Source organism: Ailuropoda melanoleuca, chromosome 13 (genome assembly GCF_002007445.2).
Source record: "Ailuropoda melanoleuca isolate Jingjing chromosome 13, ASM200744v2, whole genome shotgun sequence".
NCBI lineage: Eukaryota > Metazoa > Chordata > Mammalia > Carnivora > Ursidae > Ailuropoda > Ailuropoda melanoleuca.
The window spans coordinates 54,288,614-54,304,670 of record NC_048230.1 but is presented as its reverse complement, the minus strand read 5'-3'; the positions used below and the strand labels follow the sequence as shown (position 1 = coordinate 54,304,670).

The 16,057-nt window shown below is 42.1% G+C and overlaps 1 long non-coding RNA gene across 1 annotated transcript in view; it reads left to right on the top strand.

Moving 5' to 3' along the window:
• The first annotated feature begins 499 nt into the window (after nt 1–499).
• The window catches only part of LOC109489664, a 78,054-nt gene continuing 62,496 nt past the window's right edge, over nt 500–16,057 (top strand). Inside the window, exons 1-2 of the long non-coding RNA XR_002142725.2 lie at nt 500–561; nt 5,531–5,638. This is a non-coding gene — a long non-coding RNA (uncharacterized LOC109489664). The remainder of the gene's footprint in view (nt 562–5,530; nt 5,639–16,057) is intronic.

Below are 16,057 nucleotides of genomic sequence, written 5' to 3'. Positions count from 1 at the left end.
CACATTTGCTCATTTACTCCCTTTTGCCTTCTCTGCCGGAATCTGAGCAGAGCCGTGTAGACCATGGGCTCCACCTGGATTTGAACCCTGGTTCAAACACTCAGATACAACCTTGCGCCAAGATTGCCCCTCTCCATATCCTCACCTACAAAATGGGATGGTTTTTACTCACAGAGCTATTATGAAGATTCCATGAGTTTAATACAAGTCAAGTGATTAAAACACCACCTGGAACGTAGCAAAAGCTCATGAAATCTTATGGGTTTCTTCCCCTTCATTTTCAAACCACGTCCTCCCAAGCTTCACACCTATATACCAATTTCATGATTTTTGCCATATCCAGAACCTTCGGTAATAGTACTGTGTTTGCTTAATATTTTTTGTAACTTAAATTGTCCTAAGTCATAATATTAATGATATAAAGGAATTAACATGCAGGTTAATTTTTTTCCTAACGTCTTTTTTTCTTTGTTCTGTAGCAACTGAAATTTAGAAGTTAGTTTACGTATTCATCCTGTGTACCACCCATGGGGTGGCCACTACACTTCAGAAAATACTTGGGTGAGTACATGTTTTTCTGCATTGACTTCTTTTATGAACTCACCAATTTGTTAATTCCCCTAGTTATCCATTCAATTACTCACTGAGTCATTCATGACCAGAATTGTTTACAACAGCCATTTACCGAGTACCTTGAGTGCTCAGGCCCTGTGCTGGGCAAGGAAGGGAGGCAGGTACCTCCCAGGTAAAGTCCTTGCCCTGGGGAGCTGGCCACCCAACGCGGGAGGGAGCCAGCCACGCAAACAAGAATTGCAGCAGGATGTTGCAAGCCCCTAAGAGAGGTGTGCTGGAGAAGTGATGGGGGCCTGGGGGAGTCAAGGCTCCTGCAGCCAGATGATTCTCCAAGGACACAGACTGAGCCTCCCTGCTCCTGCCAAAACAACAGTGGTCATGATGCAATAGTTTCTGGTTGTTGTCAAGTGGTGTGAATGTCAGCAAGGAAAGGCTTCTGTGAGGGGTTAGACAACAGAGAAAATGCAGGTGGAAAGGATTCTGGCTAAAAATGAAGATGTTTCAGCCAGTCTTTCCTTTCCTTTCCTCTCCTTTCCTTTCCTTTCCTTCCTCCTTTTCTCCCTTCCTTCCTCCCTTCCTTCCTACCTTCTTCCTTTTGCCCTTCCTTCCTCCTTTATTCCTCCTTCCCTTCCTTCCTTTCTTCCCTCCCTTTCTTCCTTCCTCCATCCCTCCCTTCCTTCCTTCCTCCTTTTTTCCTTCCTTCTTTCCTTCCTCCCTGCCTTCTTTCCTTCCTCCCTCCCTTCTTTGCTTCCTTCCTTCCTTCTTCCCTTCCTTCCTCCCTCCCTCCCTTCCTTTTCCCCTTCCTTCCACATGTATTTATTGAGCACCTACTATGTGCCTGAGCCTGAGAACCTGTCTCCACTATCATGGAGTTGAAAAGCTCCTGTGGGGGCCAGATGTTATGATACAATCATACGGAGAACAATTTGCTTATAATTGTGACAATTGCCGGGGAGAACATGGATAAGGTTTTGAGAGCAACTAGAAAACTCAAGGTAGACTAGGAGTTGAAGGTGTCAACTCAGAGAAAGTGGAATGTAAGGGAAGGAAGAGCCACAGAACGAGGAGGCACTAGTTGAGGCGTGGGTTTGGGGGGGGGTAGCATGGGACAAGCCGCGTTCCAAGCAGAGGCATCTCAGAACATTGGAGGGCTGGAGATGGAAGGAGATCCGTGGCTTTAAGGAATGCAGAAATGACCTCTGCTGGTGTTAGTGAAAGACCTAGGAGGAGGGAAGCAGGAGGTGAGGCTGGGGGGCATCAGGCTGTTCAAGATCACCTGGGACGTAGTAGGCAATGCATTGCCCATCTCTATCCTCAGTGTAAGGAGAGAAAGTGCAAAGATTTTCGGCAGGGGAGCTCCCAACTTGATTTACGTTGGGGCACCTCACCTTCAGCTGCCTGCCGTGTGGAGAAGGCACTGGCTGGGGCACGCACGTGGGCCACATGCTCAAATCAAGGGTAGGAAAAGTGACAAATAGGGTGTTCAAAGTGATGAAGAAGGGCAGAAAAAATTCTGAACGGATTCCCTAAATGAATTAATTGCCAAGGTGATCCCCTGGGGAGCCAGCAGGGTGAGGGCAGTGTGGAAACCAATGTCGCGGTAATATTTAAAGTTCCCTTTGAACTCCATACTCTGGGAAGAGCGTGGGCTTGGGAGTAAAGCAGACGGGGGTTCACACCCTGCCTCTCTGTCTTTGGCTGTTTGACCTTCTCCTCCCGACCTCGCATTTCATCATGTACAGAATGGAAACAATAGCAGTACTGCCCTCATTAGCGCCATTGTAAGTCTTGGACAAAGAATACATGGAATTTCTGGCACATAGTAGGTGCTCAGTAAAGCGTACTGTGTAAGTAGTGCTGCGTCACGTTCTGTTTTCTGTGGATGCTGAAGGGAATCCAGGTTTCCTATCGGTTTACAATGAATTCTCGAGGAGCAGCCGTACTGTAAGAGTATTTTTTCTGATATGCAGCACATTATAGTAAATGGCATTATTCATGGATGTGTCAAAGCCATAAAATAGGAGATTTTGAGGCGATCACAGCTGTGAATGATTCATATTTTCATCCCAAGATGCCACAGAGGTAGCAAGGCTATGTTAATTATTACATGCCGGAGCCTCGTAGAGTGGGCTTCCTCCCCAAGAGCCTGTTAATTTGCTCATATGCTGTGCAGTGAATGGGATGAGGGAACTCACCCCTCGGAAAACACAGTGGATCTCCATCAGTCCTCCTGTCCCCAGTAACTGCTTTATACTTCTGCAGGAGGGGGAAGAAAATCTCCAAATCCGACAACAGTGATGGTTTTTAAGCGGAAATGCTAAAGAAATACTTTATCAAAGATGGCTCTGAGCTTTCCTTTTTGTTTGCAGTCGATTTACCTTTTTCTTAAATTTCTCTTGAAAATTTTAGATGCACTGAAATCCTGAATACCTCCTATGCAAATACGATCGGCTCTTAAATGTTTTCCGTTGGTATTAAAATTTAAATTTCTTGAGTCATCTCTCTATTATTATTTAAAATGTATTTTTACATATATCAACTGTTTTCTTTTGCATTTTAGATGCAAAGAAAGCAAGTCTACCTCCGTGTAAATATTTGTGTAGCCTTCCGCTGTTGTAGGTGTTGTATCTCTTTATTTTGAGGATGTTGGTTTCCTACCTTTACCTCTAAAACTCCTTTTAAAAATATAAGTAGATTTTTAAAAATTAAAGGGGGGGGAAGCGCCAGGGCCAAGAGCTATGCGCTCATCCTTGAGGTGAATGTGTGAATTTCTCTAAACCGCAGTGTGCTCTTATACACTGAACCAATTCCTCCTGCAATTTCCGTAAATCTCTCTATTCATATGATTTCACGAGGATCAGTCTCTGTTGAAAAATCTAGTTGAAGCTGCCTGGCAGTCTGAGAAGAGGAAGATCTATTAATTTCATCATTTGTATGAATCATGTCTAAATGATCTCAGCAGAGAAAATGTGTTACCCATTTAAATCTCATCATTACATATTATATAATAATTACTGCTAATTCTAGTTTGGATGGGCCACGGTTTGGCTTTCCATCCCTTTTTTTAAAAAAAAGTGGAGGGTAGGGTGACCTCACCGAATTCAGCCCCTCCAGCCTTTGCGCCTTCTCAGGCCTTCCTCATTACGGACTTAATCGCATCAAGCGTCTAGCCAACTTAAAGTTGGCGGCTTCGTGCTCGTAATTAGTATTCATTTTGTGAACGTGGAGCTCACCCTCAGCCCAGGACGGAGCCTCGTGTTAATCACCAGTGTGTCTTCCTCCCTGTGCCTCTGATCTGTCGGCTTCGTGCGGCTTGTCCCATCCCTCATTTTTTTGCCCTTACCAGCCAAACGGGCACCTCCACGGCGCGCGGTGTCAGAATTAGAAACTTTGGACAGATCTGTAATCCCGCCGTTCTCATCAACTCTGTACATGTTACTCATTTCATTTCCACATTCGAACCGTTAATATGCCTTAATTTCTCTCACTTTGTGAATATTTAATTCCTCCCTTTTCAACATCATTTTTAGGTTGTGTGAATCATTTTCAAAGCCTTTGCTCTTCTCTCCGCACTATCATCTGCATATTTTATGAAATGGCACGGTTGAGTCTCGGAGGGCTCTGGATAAAAATGGAGCTGGCAGCCTGCTCATTAGCTGTTTACCTGGAGCTGTGTGAGTCCCCGATAATGGCACGCTCCCACTTGGATTCGAATTAGGATTCTCTGACAAATAACAACCAGAAGCCTTCTCGGGGACGGGGCTCGCCTTGCTGTGCCCTCCTCTCTTCCGCTGCCAGAGAGACTCTGGGAAACTTGCTTCGGGGGGCTGTCCTAGGGAGTGTTGCACCCTGACTTCAGGGGTAGTTTAATTTCTAAAGTGGAAACACAAAAGCTTCAGCAAATTAGCACCTCCACGGAGAGTGAAATTCCCCTGAAAGGACACGGTCTAAAGGTCCGGTTATTTGACCTTCTGGAGTTTTGCAGATTCCAGAAGCCAGTTCTCCTCTTTCACCAGGTGACCAACGCCCCCATTTTGTCTGGGGTTTCCTGGGGCAAGGGGCCTGTGGCTTTGAAATCAGGAAGATTCCAGGCAAATGAGGATGAGGTGGTCACCGTCACTGTGACTACCCTCCAGGACTGGTGTGACGTTGTGGGCCTTGAAAGCAGCTGAGATGGGCGAGGGATTGGAGAGGGGAGCCTTTTCTCTGTCTACCAAGAAGCTGGGGGAAGGACACAGACCACAGACCTGTGGTCCATGAGCTTACCTTGAACACTTGAACTGTTTCTGTTGGCTGATACCCTGCATTTAAAAATCAAGAGATTCCTGTATAAAGATTCAGGATTTTCACTTCTCTTGAAAAACCAAACACATGGCTACACTGTGTCCCCATTTTTTAGGGGAATGACTGACCAGCTGGAGCTGGACTGGGATGCTCTCTGTAGGTGGGGCACCTGCTTTCCAGTTTTATAATCCTCCCCAGCTGGCCGGATTAGGTCAGTGTACCAGTCCAGTCTCAGTCCGCCTTTGACTGGGTAACCCTGGGTAAAACTGAGTGTTGGCTTTGCAGCAGATTCACGTCTCACTGCTGTCATCTGAGCTGGCTGACTTTGGGCAGGATAAGTAAACACACTGGGTCTCAGTTTTCTCATCTGTAACTTGAGTCTAATAGAAGTATACTAGTATATGATGTAAATATTAAGTTCAATAAGATACGTACATTGAGAAAATGCGCAGAAACAGCTTAGCAATGGCCCGGTACAAGTAAGTGTGCATTAAGAGTGCCTGTTCTTTAACTTCTTTATTCTATTTATTCTTCAATAGTTTTACAGAAAAGTAAACTGGAACTCAAAATTGCCTGGTGAACGACTTAGAATAGAAATAGAAACTATGTGAATGGAAACAGGAAGAAGGGCATATGATCGGCATTAAGGAAAGTTATTTTTTGATGTCTATAGGAACCAAATATCGAGATGTGCCCACGCAGCTCCAGCTGACCACCTGCACCATTAATGATACCACTGACTGGGACACAGGAAATGGGACATTCCATTCTCCACGTACAGGTAATCTTGCGTTCCTCCTTGCATTAGCAAATCCTCTAACACCGTTTTGAATTCAACAAACCTATACTTTTTATACAAAGTGAACTTCTTTGTAGTTGAATCTGTTTCCTAAAGATTTGCTCCTGTTGAAATGGTTTTATCCTATCGTAGCCTTGTGACACTGGGGATTTTATCACCGGGCAAAAATGATATACTATTAATACCTTGGATTTACATAGCAGTCTTCTTCCAAAGAGTTCAAAGGTATTCGCTGGTTCTCAAAGAAATGGTATTTGATATTATTAGTGAGGAAGATGTTATACCACAGGAAACGACTATCTATCTTTAAATGATTCCTGTCCCCTTTTAAAAGAGACTATTGTAGTACCACGGGCTCAGAGCTTTCTGAGGAGGTAATTTGAGCACCTCTGTGGTTTGGTGAAAAGTATTTTTGATTCTGAGTTAATAGGACCTACGTTTGAATCTCTGATGGGTCCCTGGAGCTGTCTGGGCGTGGTACCCACAAAAATAGGCAGATTTTTAAAGAGAGTTAAATAAAGGGATGATCTACGAAGCTGTGAGCAGGTATAGGTAAACTGCCAGAATCGTGGGGTATCTGAGGGCTGCTCGCAGAGAAGCTCTTTTATGACTCCTGTGCCTCAGAGGCGAGAGGAAGGAGAGGTGGGTAGACTGAGGAGACCAAGGGCCATGGGGAGATGACCACCTTATCCCAAGAGGATCCCAGTCTGCTCAGGTAGGGAGCTGAAGGAAAATACACTGAGCTCACTCTCTTTTTTCCTGCAATTTCCTGGTGAGTTCCCCATTGGCCAAATACAACCAGAAACTTTGAGAAGAACACTTTGTAAAGCAGTGTGTACTGCTTAGGCTCCCAGGGCACCACAGCGAACAGAGCCCGTATCGAAGGAATCAGAAAGGGACAAGTATAATCAGCTATGACCCTGAGCCAGTCTTTGAATGTCTCTGAGTTTCCTTCTTAGCAAGCTAGAGCTGCATGCGTAATACCTACCTCAGAGTGTTATGTGAGGACTGAGTGACGTCACACGCACACTGTCCTGGAACGCAGTGGGTCCTCATTTGAAGGAGGAAATAGACTGGTGCTTTGCATTGTCCGTTTCATCAATGAGGCAACCCCAGCCAAGTGCTTGGGTGCTAGGTTTGTGAAGCTGTATGAAAATCTTTGAGCCCTGAAAATAAAAATGATGGTTTTAAAATATAAAACGTAACTCAATAACAATAGGTAAATCCTTTATCAATTTTATATGAAGCATAATAATGTCATGAATTATTCAGCTTTGTCAATGAATCAAGCTGTAACCAGCTCTTATTTAGTTCTATATAAGCTTATTTAAAGTGGGATGTGTTTGACACGTCTATCTAGGATGTGCAGAGTTCTCAGGTAATCTGTTTCACATACTGGTTTTCCTGGGGAAGATATTTGAAAAGGCTTCTGTTTACTTCATCTCAATGTTGGTGACTGAGTAATCAAATAGCAGAGCAAGAAGGGACATGGGAGAATATGGAGACCAGGCAGAAGTGAAAACAAACAAACAAAAAAACCCCACCTGAAAAAAAAAAAACCTATAACTGGTAGCCCCCAGATCATCCTCAATCCCAAGATCCTTTTACATATAAATTATTATGTTTTACAAAATTTTAAATTAAATTTAAAAATTCTAAATAAAATTAATGTTAAAAAATGATACTTCACTGATTCTAGAAAAGCTTTCTTTTTTTTACATCTTAACTTCTCAGAAATTAAGACGCACTTTAAGTGATGTCATCTTAGACTTAGAGAATACAGGGTAACCAAGATTTAAACATCATGACATTTTGCATAGAAACTGGGACTTGCATTTTCTATCTAAAGGTTGAAAGCTCTCTCAACCCTCCTCCCAGGCACCTTGCGTGGTAAGTGTAATGAAACAGAGTAGCTCTGAGCTCTTGAGAGGACCGAAGCTCTCAGATCCACCCTGTCCTTTCTCACCTCTTCTTTGCTCATTGGAGTTGGAGGAACTTAGCCTAGTGGCCCTAGACTTGGGGTTCCTGGACCTGGAGAAGCCCTATAGGGAGGAATGGAGACACATGGACTGATTTTAATATTCTACAGTATTAATGGGCATCTTAACCAGAGTAAAGCAACAAATCAAGTTGTTGGTTCACTTGAGTATAATAATAATTGTTACCTCCTAATCAAAATTTCTGATTGTCAGGTGACGAGCAAATAGCAATAATAGTAATAAGATAAGGGGAGAGAGGAGATAGGTCAGATACATAGTAAATGTAGTGTGATCGTGTGGATCTCTTGGGATGAAAGAGAAAGGGGGAGGGAAGAAGGGAGTCATTGGCAGTGGAAACTTTAGGGAAATGTCACTCCAGAGACAGTTAGTGACCTGTCCAAAAAATCACATGCTTGGCGAGGAAGTGGCGAGGTTTCTTGGCTCTCAGTCCAGTATCCTTTGCTTTCACACTGCATTCTAACTTGGCAGTCAAACTTACAGAAAAAATATATTCAAACTGCATAAGCAAATACTCTCTAACAAAATGACTTTCAGAGAGATTTTCCTGCTTTTGTTCCAGTACATGCCAGCAAAAGATTTGAATAAAAATAGCTATGCTATATTGTTTATGTACAATATTCCCAATATATATTGGGGACAGTAGGGTTTTGCACCAGGATTATTATTTCTCTTATAAGGTCCTCCCTATGTTATATTATACTTTTATATGATAATATATATGGTACATTGGAGATAATAGATCTCTCTTATCTTAATTTCCACATCTGGAAATTTGGGATTACAATAAATTATTTTGTGATGATAACCAGAGGTGTGGATATAATATATGTGGATATTTTTAAAACTCCATGAGTGATGGGGCACCTGGGTGGCACAGTCGGTTAAGCATCTGACTCTTGGTTTTGGCTCAGGTCACGATCTCAGGGTCGTGAGACTGAGCCCCTCATCATGGAGGGGTGGGGCTGAGCAGGGACCCTGCTTAAGACTCTCCCTCTCCCTCTGCCCCACCCCCTTCTCTTTCTCTCTCAAATAAATAAATAGATCTTAAAAAAAAATAAGTCCATGAGTGAGAGGCACAGTATAAATGTGATTCAATATTATTTTTGAAAAAAAAAAAAAAAAGCCCATCCGATCTTGCCAATGAAAGATAATTCAGCAGACGATGTCTCTATGTCACCTTCCTAGTGTTAAATACTTCAAGTGAAGAAGCTTCTGGGCTTCTGCTTGTACGACTGTTCACAATCTAATTGATCTCACTGTCTGAATTGTCCTTTCTTAATTTCACCGCATTACTCATTTACTGCGCTCGCTGTTCAGATATCTGTGAGAGGTAGCAGGGCTCCCCCCAACCTTAGTCAATTAGACAAGCTATTGTTTCTGATTAAGATATCATATTCCAGAGAATAATAGCAATTAGAGTTGGAACAGAGACCCTGTGGGTCGTGCGGTCCACTCCCCTGCCAGCTGGGGAGAATATTTTACATTACACTGTAGTTTTGTGTGGTTTTCAAAAATCCAAGTACCCGTCGGTGTTAATTATACCCCTGTCCTGCATCCCTACCATGACTTAATCTTACTACTTTGCATTGCTGATTCTCATACATTGGCATTGAATGATGGCTTCATGATGATATCATCTCATCAAAGGACAGGGACATGGTTTTGAGAAGAGAAAGCAATTGTTTCATTTGCTTTGTTTTTTGGGGGGTCTAGGGGGAGAGTTGGAAGTGAATTTTATTCAAGTATATTCTTTTGCCAGGGCTTCCGGGCTTCAAAATACCTGGAACATAGTAGGTCAATTTTTCATTGATTATTCTTTTTTAAATCAGGTAAATCCAATATCAGAAGGGTTAATCTCTCGGTGTAGAGAATGGTGTCCATAAGAAAGAAGCTCGAATTTCTTAGAAGCTCCTTTGACTCCGTTCGTTCTTCCTTTGCATGAAGTTTAGGAGAATGTGATTTCAGTAGGGGAAAATGACCCTGAGTGTGGTTAATATAAGAAGAGATAATGACAAAATGATGATGATGATGATGGTGCACTTTTGAGCACTTACTGTGTGCTAAACACCGCACAAAGTACTTTACATGCATTAGCTCATTTAATTTTCACTGCTACCCAGAGCTAAGGACCAGAATTACCCTCAAATGAAAAAGACACCAGAGAAGTTATAAAGCCTGCCAGGGTCAGTATGCTAGTAAGTTATGGAGCTAAGAGAATAATAACAACAATAATTATATTGACATAATATTTAATAATTATAATTAATAATGATAATTGGAAGCCCTTTCCACCATCAAGGTGGCAGTCTGAACGGGAAACAGGGCCATGGGCATTTTTTTTTTTTTTGAGCTTGAGAATTTCCAAACCTGTTACAGCCTCCTATTGACCCTTCCATTTAATGTATATACCATTTTCCATTAAATATTGCATTTGTTGAAACCATCTTATGTAGGTCTACCTCAATGGATTTAGTAAATACATATTTGGAACAGTATCACTAATTTTGTTGCTTTTTTGGTCATTTTACAAGTAATGCAAGCACATTATTTGTTTTAAATTAAAAACAGTACAGGAGTGAATAAAATGATAAAAATGGCCCCTTTCCTTGACAGTCTTCGGCTTCTCTTCCAAGTGCTATATGTATCGCCTGCCAACAGTTCCTTTTGTCTTCTTTAAGAAAGGTGTTATAAATATTAAAGTCACTTAAGTTTCATGCATTTTTTTAACCCAAGCAGGATGACACAATACATATTGTGCTATGATATTTTTCTATCTTAATACTTAATAGCAATAATGCATAAATAGTGTGTCTAATATTCATCAGATATTGTTTTAAGCTGTTTATACGTATTAACTCATTTAATACTCATGACGGCTCTACGAGATGTGCATAGTCCTATCCCCATTTTACACACAAGAAAACAGGCACAGAGGGGTTAACAAATTGCTTAAGAACAGAAGTTGCTAAAGGGACGAAGCTGTAATTTAATTATGCCTTGGAGAGCTTTCAATTTGGGGGAATAATAATGACTCTTACTCCTTTTTATTTCTGTATAATATTTCACCATTCACTATATCAGTCCCCTAAAATGAACATTTGTACTACATGATTTTTTTCCCCTATTTTAAGGGCTGTTGCAATAATAATCTTTAAGCACACATAGCTTTGTGTACATGGGCAAGCAAATATTTCTGAATTCCTAGAATAGAATTCTTGGTCAAAGTCCTGTGTGTTTAAAACTGAGGGATAAAGCCAAACTGTCCTTTAGAGAAGTTGTTCACATTTCCCTCCCAGAAGACTGACAATTTCCTTTTCTATCTTGAAAACTTCCCTCTTCAGCCTGCAGGATTGAGGTTATCTTCCTTAATGTAGCCTTACCCTAATGTTCCAGACTCATTCCTTTAGAAAACCTAATGTTCTAGCAACCCTGATCTTCCTGTTCACTGATGGGGCTGTCCTCTTCTGCTCCTCTTTTCCTGAACACCTGCTACTCCTTCTACCTGGCATTCACTCCTGACCACCTTCAATGGGCACCATCTTACTTATGTTTCATGACCCAACTCAAATGCCTTCACTCTGTTCGCTCACAGACAGACCTGCTCATTCCTTTCATTAGCTCTCAGCAACTTGTGTTGTAACAGGTTCAATTGTTGACATTCACATACTCTAGGCTGCAGAAATGTAGACTTCTCTTCCTACAGCTAAAATGAAGTTTTAGCTCAAGTGCCCTTATTTCCACCAGTGGCTGAAAACTCAACCTCATCACCTCTGTCACGACCAAATTAAATTCCAAATTAAGATTCTCTACCTATCCTCCTCCCTTCCTTGGTTTTATAATTTTTTGAGAAAGTCATCCAGGCATTAGAGAAATGTCCAGGGCTTGTGGACCTACTGGTCGCCACTACTGGTCACCACTACAAATAGGTTACTTCATCTGGTGTTTGGGGATCATGTTCTGGAATCTCCTTCTCATATCAAGCATTTCTGCATTCTTTGTCCATTCTCTACATCTTAGCATATACCCTGTGCTCTGGAACTCAGGAGCTCTTGGCTGGTTTCCTCCTACTGTACTGGAACAGTCAGTGCTCTATGACACTGCCCATACAACCCAGTGTCTGGACATGTCTCTCAGTCCTTGCTCATAGACGACTTGGGCGCCATGTTGGTTTCTTTGGCACCATGTTTGTTTCTCTGGTGCCATGTTTCTTAGCATTATGCTGAACGGGAGAGGACCGTCTTGAAGAGGCTTATAGTCTGATTGGGCTATGGCAGAGGAAGTGAGTTACAAGTTTTCATGACCCACAATTTTTCCAAGCCTATCTGAGCATTTGTCTCACACCCAATGTCTCCCACTCGAGGTTATTCTTTAGGACAGGAGAAAGGTCACAGCTTCTTCTTAGATACCCACCAATGACTACTGTTCTCCAAAACTCTTCTGCCTCTACAAAGGCCTTGTAATTTTTTACAGAAATTTTCTTTACCAGGTTGGAATAAGGCTGCAACATCATCATCTATCTGCCCCTATTTGTTGCTTTATTTATGAAACAGTGTCTACACAGTCTTCTAAGCTCTTCCACTGATATTTGAAATTCTGATAAAACCTCTCTTTTTCCCTCGTTCTTGAAAATCAAGAACACTTTGACTCTCACAACATTATTTGTTTTACAAGTTCAATGAATTGTAAATTGACTTAAAAAAAATCTTAGTCTGTATCTACCTCCCCCTTGAAGGTGTTGGTGGGGGTTATAGAAATGTGGTAAAAGGTATTGAAAATCTACATATTTTAATATCAACATTTTACCCCTTGCAGGACCTGTAATGTATTATCATGTTTTTCACGCTGATTGCCATCCTTTGTTTACCCTTCACACCTTACCTGTGAGCTCCTCTGGGAACACTTCTCATATCATTTTGGCAGCAATCCTCTGGGTGATACATGCAAGTGCTCAATTTATCCATAAACATTAATTGAGCACCACTTCATGTAAGACCCTGGGCTAGGCATTGAGGTTCAGCATTGACAAAAATAGAATCACAGACTTTCAGGAAGCGTACATGCTAGTGAGGAAGGGTAATATTTAACAAGTCAACAACACAGTTTATTAATCATACCTGTGATGGTTGTTTTTATTATTTGCTTCTACTTGTTGTGAAGACATACCATGGGATTTCCTGGTTTCTTTTCTGGGGCACACTTGAGCAGAGATGTGAAAATGAATCAAAGTTAAGTAGGCAAGGGATGGTCAAAGAGACTGGAGAAGGAGAACACTGAATTAAAAAAAAACATGGCAGAAGTCTCCTAGGGAGGAAGGAACTCAGCTTGGCCAAAGCACTAAGAGAAGGCCCATTTGGCTGTAGGACAGAAAGAGAGGGTGATCTGCATGATGAGTGGACAGAGCCAGAAGAAGAATTTTAATGTTTACTGAATAAATGAGAACGAGCTCGGAGAAGTCAGAGGCTTTGTCTTCTGCTTTAGGTTGAAAAGCATAGTTGCATAGAGTCTGTAGTTATGTGAGATTGACTAGTACAATTACGCATGGTGTAATCATAAAACAAACGAGAGAGACGGGGCTAAAGGCAGAGATATTGGAAGTCTCCAGCACCTTAAATGCAAATGTCAGCTGGTTGCCTCTCATCTACAGCAGCATTTTTAGAGCTAAGCTGACACAGAGCATTTCCTCTCAACCCTTCTCCTTGGTGGTTTCAGTTGAGGAAAGAAATACTCAAGAAGTAAGCCATCCAATGTCAACTGATGGCAGGGTATCTGTCGAGAGAAGGGAATATTTACTGAGGTCCCAGATGGGGAAAGGTTGATAAGCACTCTTCTCTGTCCTTATCAGTGAGGGTCGGAACAGAAGGAAGGTCCAGGACAATCAGGCATCCTCTACTGATGGAGAACGAGGATAAATGTGAACAGAATTGATTCAGGGTTAGTGGGTGCCAGGATGAAGGGCAAAGCTCCAGGAGGATCAATCTAGTAACCACTGCTTTGAGTTAGTAACCTAGAGATGTCAAGGGAAATATGGCAGCTACCCTGTGGGGGTTTGGTTTGTGGCAACCAGCCAGTCGGAGCAAGGATTTTGCCCTCACTGTATTATCTGATAGCTCTAATACAAGTCAGATGGGAGAGCTAATCAGATCGTTCCCTTGGCCTGGACCCTTTTAAATCAAAGAGAGGTCTATTTTGGCTCTCCATGTTAAGTAGACCCAGAGACCTGACATTTTATGTTTATTTGAAATGATAAACTTAATCATGAGTGAAATGTTAAGAGATGACAGAACCGGCCACGGTAAGGTCACATCGTGTTCCTGCCAAACATAATACAAGCTCTCGCCTTCACCGGGTTGCCAATCTCTGCCACAGGGGGACCGAACCACTTGCAAATGGGGACTGGAGTCTGTCTATGTGATAATTAATCCGTGGCACTCAGGAAAGACTGCCAAATCTGCCATGTGGTAGTTTTATGACCTGGACTGCTGTTATCTCTGGAGAAAGCTAACATCATAATCTCATTTACTTGTTATCTGTGATTTGAACTTGTACTTCCACAGGGTAAAATGCAAGCACAGTGAGGAGGCCCAGGATTCCAGAGCCCTGAGATATACGCACCAAAACTTCTATCACAAAAGTGTGCAGGAAAAGCCACAAAACTCTGACTTGGGCCCCGGCCTGTGTCTTGATCTCACAATGCCCGAGTCCCATGAAGAAATCTGGTAGATGGTTTATGAGGACTCTAAGGTACATGTAATAGAAACACCTGACTGAAGAAGGGAAGAGGGGCTGCCTTCCAGAAACATCATGAGGTAGAATCTGTGTTTCTTTGGAATGTGCAGACCAGGGGCTCATGATTTCTTTTTCCCCATGATGACATCTAGTTTGGGTGATGGAGTCACCCGTAGGACTTCCAGAGGCTCATTTGGACTTTGGTGAAATCTAAAAAGAGTTTTTTTGAGAGCTAAAGCTTGAAAGTAATTCCTAACTGCTGTCATTATAAATGGCTCGTTGTAGTCGTTACTCACTGGGGCTCCCCCATGGCGAAGAAAGGCTGTGGGCTGTCCCCAAACCCATGAGCTCTGTCTGTGAACACATCCATTTCTGTCCTACTCAAGGAGTTACATTATAAAAGATGAAGCTGGTGCAGATCTCAGGCCACAAACTCAAATTTGTAAGAAGAAACATACTCTCTCAGTTGTTGAAGTCAACTTAATTTCTATTGTGAGCCTTGGTGTGGAGACTTGGTGTACCTTGCTTTCCTAACATCTGTTCTTCCCTCACTTCCTCGGAGACAAATATGCAATTTTATTCATGTTGTGAGCCCAGTTAAGAAGCAGCATTTCATAGCCGCACTGGAACCCAGCAGTGGCCACGTGGTACATTGTGGCCAATGAGATGAAAGTGCAGGTCCCTATATGGAAGATCAGAATGGAACATCTAATTATTCTTTGTCTTTCTCCCGTTTCCTGGCCTTTTTTTTTTTTCTCTTGGAATGTTGATGTAATGGCTGGATCTCTAGCATGTCTGTGTCCCTGTGTACTTCAGAGCCATTCTGAGAACGAGAGACAGGAGAATATGGCGGGTCATACACTATATATATATATGTATATATGTATAAATGCACACAAATAGATATGCCTTTATAGAGACACACACACACACACACACACACACACATATTTCTCTCATGGTGAGGATGATGATGTTAGAGACACATAGACATTGTTGTTTTAATTCTCTTATTTCCTATAAGCTCTTTTTTCAACCTCTAAATTGAAGTCAAACTGATATACAGTGAAATGCACAGATCTTAAGGACACGATCCCATGACTTTTGTCCAACATATGACCCAAGGGAACCCCAGCCAAGATAGAGAATATCGCCATGGCTCTGGGTGATTTTCGTGTGATATTTTATTTTATTTCATTTTATTTTAATTTTGTAATTTATTTCTGTGTGATATTTTAAAGGGGTGGTTCAGAAGCGGTAAAAACACGTGTATGCCTGCAGCCTCTACCATGGGTGATGTCCCGTTGCTGACAGGGACTCGGGCTGGGCGTGTCTGGGAAAGGAGGTCAGGGAGTCACAGCTCACAGGAGGTTCTCAGACCCCTGGCCTCTCTCCCGTCGATCTTCTGTGTGGTCACTCTTATCAAGAAAGCATGTCAGGCTGTTTCCCGCAGAAATATTCTGATTATGTGAACTAGATCATGTGGCCTGCGATAAATCACCCTCACTGTCCCCTGGTATTTTGAAAACTGATGAAGCCGCTGATTCTTGACTCCTTACTTTGTATGCAAATGATGAATTATAGATGGGAAATAGGAAAAAGAAGGTTTTCCCTGGTTTGTTGGTTTGAAGCGAAGTGGATTAGAGAAAGAACACTGCTACTCTTGACTATTTAT